Raw genomic sequence first — 5,298 nt, 5'->3', positions numbered from 1 at the left:
GAGAGAGAGAGAGAGAGAGAGAGAGAGAGAGAGATGAGATAGATAGATAGATAGATAGATAGATAGATAGATAGATAGATAGATAGATAGATAGATAGATAGATAGATAGATAGATAGATAGATAGAGAGGGAGATAGGTAGAGAGGGGGGTTGTTTTTTTTTGTTTTGTTCTTTTTTTTTATTATCTGCTTTGTCTTTCTTTAATTGGTTTAGAATTTCATTTTATTTTTTTTCCGGGCAATTAAACAATTATCGGAATTTTAAATTTATAATGTGACCGGGAACAAAAAGGTGTCATGAAAGCTCACTTTTTCTGCGATAGAATAAATGTCTGTATTAAAATAGAAAGAGAGAGAGAGAGAGAGAGGAGAGGAGAGAGAGGGGGGGGGGGGGGGTGGGGAGGGAGGGAGGGAGAGTAAAAATAGTGACGACATAGAGCCGGTACGGGTTGTAGAATGTGTTCCATATCACCACAATTTGCACTTCTTCTGTGAATGATTATATTATAAACATAAATCTCAATTATTAATAACTATTTAGAAGTATGTGCTGCAACGCATAGAAAAGTAAACCATTACAATACCCTGCTCATAAAACGAACGATAACGTTCTACAATCTCAAAATAACAAAGTAATAAACAATAGAAATGAATATAACACATTCTTTAGTCGATCTGGGTTTTTGTAATGTTTTTTTGTTTGTTTCCTTTTGTTTTTTGGTGTGTATCTTTTTTTTTTTGGGGGGGGGGGCTGTTGACTGAAGAAAGGTTTTGAGCCCGAAACATTCCGTGTTTGGTATTTTGTTCTTTCTTTTTTTTTTGTTGTTGCTGTTGTTGTATTTTAAGCTTTTATATTCATTTTTGTTTAGAACGTTTTACAGTCCACAGGTTCCACAAAATATTGACATGGGGGGGGGGGGGGGGGAGGATTCAAACACTGGTTATCCGTGTCAACATTCAAAACTGGCACTTTCCTACTAACTTCATCTCTTGTTGAAAAAAAAACAACTACAGTGCCATACAAAGTAAAGATAAGACAATGCAAGAAAAAAGGCATATCTCATTATGAGCTCATTGTTGTAATGGAAATCTAAAAAATGAAGCAAAATATTGCCCATTACAACAATGTTAAACTAGGCCCATAAGGGCGTTCGGATGTCAGACCTGCATATATGTATAACGTTAGCTTGCACTGATTCATTCAAACTCGTTATATTTTTATTGTGCAATGACACATATTCGCAAGATCGTTGTGTTATTGGGCGCGATAAAAATAACTCGTTTAATTACAAAGAGATGAAAGAAGGGTATAATAATCTGTCTATTATTTTTACAATGAGAGAAATTATTTTCTTTCTTTTCTTTTTAAGGTTTTACGGCGCTTTCAACACATTTAGGTCATATCAGCGCCAGTAAAAAGGGAGAATATGGGATGGTAAAAAATTCTAGAATTAAAATTAAAGCACTCAAGAAAAAGTAAGACAAAGGGGAATGGTACAAATAGGGGATAGGCGAAGATTCCCAGAGCATACCATCAATGTACTTAGTTTGAGATCACCTAAAAGTCTCATCCAGAAACGAGCACAGTAGTCCGTTCCCTTAATGGACAAATTGTGCAAATCGTGTAACCAGCATGAAATTTTCACACAAAATGCAGAATTTTATGAGGATTTCGAAAATAGGTGGCTCCAAGTTGAAAAATAGCTGGAACCAAGAGTTATTGCCCTTTAAAGGTGACAAAATGCATTTTTTTAAAAAAAATTTTCCTCAAAAATTTACAGTTTTATAAGTATTTTATAACAATGTGGATATTTTGTTATTCTGTTGCGTACTCTGGACTCACAAATTATTTTTCCATTTGAATTTTATTGAAATATATAAGAAAATACGAAATTCAAATGGGATTTTTCAGGAAAGTAAAAAAAAAAAAATATCTCCTTCCTAGAAACTGTTTAAATAGTTAAGAATCTGACATATATTTGAAATGCCATGCATTTCAAAAACATTTTTTAATCTTCACATTCTCTAAAATCAAGTAATATTAATTTGATTTTTAAAAAAAAACAAACAATAATAGACAATTCAACTGCCAAAGCAAGTACCCATTCTCCTCCCGACACACACGTACAATCACTCTCAAACATAAGAGTACAATGTATTTCTATCATATAGCAAATAACACGTTTAAATTTATATATATAGTACAATACATATTTATTCAATGAAGAATTGAACCATTTAAAAAAAATTTTTATGTGTACATATTTAACAGCAGCATCATTATAGATTTACATCCCTTTTTAATTCCATAGTTTGTTGAAAACATACAATTGAAAAACGTGTTTAAAGTCAATCATTGTCTCTAGAACATTGACCATTGCAGGCACATAACAGAGTACATAGAAGAGATGCCTTAACGCAATTGCATCATTTGGAGCATCCCTTTGATGAACAGTTACATTTAATCAGATTTTGTGAGGCATGTGTAAGGTCAGTCAAAGTGGACCACTTTGGCATCCCATCTTCTTTCCAACCAAAATCTGGTTTGGAAGGAAGACTAGGGTCTTTAACAAGAGAGCGTTTCCATACATGACCAGCTTGGTAAACTGCTCGATTTAAATGCTGTTTGAGAGCTTCACGAGTTGGTGGCATATTGTCTGGAAGGCGTGACTTTTTTGTAAAAAGTTCATGCCGGCATTCATTGGCAGCAGATAAGTTGGTTGCTCTGTCAAACAACAAACAGACAAATCTCTGGATGATATTGAAATGGCTGGCTATATGTTCCTTAGAGGGTTGATTAGCAAGAGCTTTAAATGAGTCTGTAACATCATCAAATGCGGCCCAAACTGAACGTGCTATTTTTTTTCCCTTCCCTGCAAATGAGCTGACACTGTCACACCCCGTAAAGGCATGGAAAAAGGATATAGCCAGAGATTTTTCAGGACCCAGGGGTTCAACAATTGAGTGGATAGGTATCACACTTCTATGTTTTCCTGTACCGTAGTTGACAAAAAACTTTTCCATTCCCAATGCAACAAACTGTGATATCAGAATGATAACCACATCTGTTCGTGTAACCCCAGAATTGAAGTGGCACTCGCTTCCATTTCTAAAAATGCCATTCACAATTTTCACTAATTTGTGTGGTACACTATTGACAATGCTATCATGATCTATATTGAGGGGTGATATGAATGTATGATTTCTTATTTCTGCTCTTATAATATCAACTGCTTTTTGTATTGCAAGATCATCATTTGAATCTAAATCGGCAATAGCTGCTTGTGAAATAATATTCCCCTCTTTGAAAGTAAGCAAGATTTCCCACCCATCCCTGTATTCCATTAAAGAAGGAACTCTCGATAGTAAATTTTCTTTGAATCTAGTTTTATGTACATATACATCCGACCAATTTATGGCATTTAATTTTGACAAAAGTAAATTGTAGAGATCATTCAGCTTAAACACAACATTTGTGTCTGTGCAAGCTTGTTGTTGATCAATAAAATTGACAATATCCTGTTTGCATTCTGCAATGTGTGTTTTGTATTTGTTGTCTGAAGTATTTTTACATCTAAAATCGTCTGCTCTTCTGTTGAACAGTATAAGGCAAGGCTTATGATACTTTGCTTCCACCGCAATAAGATCACCCTCCGCAAATACTCTAAGAATACTTGTATCTGAAAGAAGGACAGCTTCCTCGTAGACTTTTTGTGAAAGAGCAGGAGTCCGGACCTCAGTCAATTCCCCTTCACAACCCTTACAAAACAAGCAGTGTTTGCTTACATGTGCTGTGTTTAATGTGCCTCTTGTATCAGGACTTGCAACGGCTTCACTATTACATTGATTTATCTTCTTTGCAAGCCTTTTGAGTTTTGATTTATGAAACCTGTGTCTGCAATTCTTATGGTAAAGTCCATCATTGTCTCTCAAAAAATTAGCAAGACATTTCACAGGTTGGTTAATATTGAATTTCTATGCTATTGGCAATCTATCTGAGTCATGAAAAAGTTTGATATCCTCCAAAATGGCAACATACGTTTCTTCAATACAATTTAACTTGGTTGCTTTTTTAGGGTTTGTGAGAGGAGAATTTTCAATGATTTCTTGACAAAACAGGCACTTCGACCAGTCAATTTCAGGGGAAGCTTGATCGAGTCTTGGAACTTTGTTCAGATTTTTACAGTCGACAATGGATGTCTGTCGCTTCTTTCCTCCTGCCATATTAGCGCATTCTAGGAAGGAAAAAAAAATAAAACAAAACCCCATGACATACTCAAGAGACATTATTTAAAGTTATTTCCTACAAAGTGTGAATTACGTAGTTTATCAAGTTACAGAAAATGTTACCATCTTAAGGCGATATAGGGTAGCTTGAGAGCTGACAGAATGAACAAGTTTGTGTGCATGCGAGTGTGTGTGTGTGTGTGTGTGTTGCGTATGAGTGTATATTTGTGTGTGTGTGTGTGTGTTTGCGTGAGAAAGGTTAAACACATATTAGTTGACGGGGCTGGATAGCTCAGTGGTAAGATTCTCTGCAAAACAAAAAATAACAAAACAACAACAACAACAACAACAACACACAACGAAAACATATTTCCAAATACCTGTTAAAATGGAACTTTAGTCCTTGCAATCTTGACTATTCAACAAATCAAACTAGCATTCCAATTTGACGAGGTCCCAAGGCATGATGCTTCTTAATTTTAAGGAAACAAAGGACTGTGGGGCTGGCAAGTATAAATATAACAAACAAGTCAATACACTGTTTAAAAAAACATGAATAAGCAAAAAGTAAAACAATGTGTGTGAATACTAGCGTGTATTTGCAGAATTATGTGTGGAGATGTTCTTTTTTGATCAACTGAGTTAATAATAAATTAGTTATCTTTTTTTTTTCTAGGGCAGCAGTATTGGTAAACACCGTTATTCTATCATCAATCATCGACAGGCTAATCTATATCGAATCGAATCTAAAAGGGTCTACATTTAGTACTGACATAACACATGTAACTTATATTATATTAAGATAGAAAAATATGTTCAGATCCAAGCATGGGCCATAATCTTACTCTATCTATTGCATCCTGGAGGCTTATTGTGTGTGTAGAATGATATTACTGTGACTCAGCTTTGATTTGACCCAATTCTTTTTTCACAACTCAATCCATTTGTCATACATTGCGCGATACTTATCGCACTAGCATGCGCATAAAGTAAAATAACATCACGATGATATAAGACATTTATAATAGATGAAAAAGATTGTTCCTTACCTTTTCAAAGAATATCGATTTC

The sequence above is a fragment of the Berghia stephanieae genome, chromosome 6 (assembly GCF_034508935.2).
Source record: "Berghia stephanieae isolate SIO BIC M18660-M18661 chromosome 6, UCSD_Bste_1.3, whole genome shotgun sequence".
Lineage (NCBI taxonomy): Eukaryota > Metazoa > Mollusca > Gastropoda > Nudibranchia > Aeolidiidae > Berghia > Berghia stephanieae.
The sequence above is the reverse complement of the archived record's forward strand: the minus strand, read 5'-3'. Positions refer to the sequence as shown.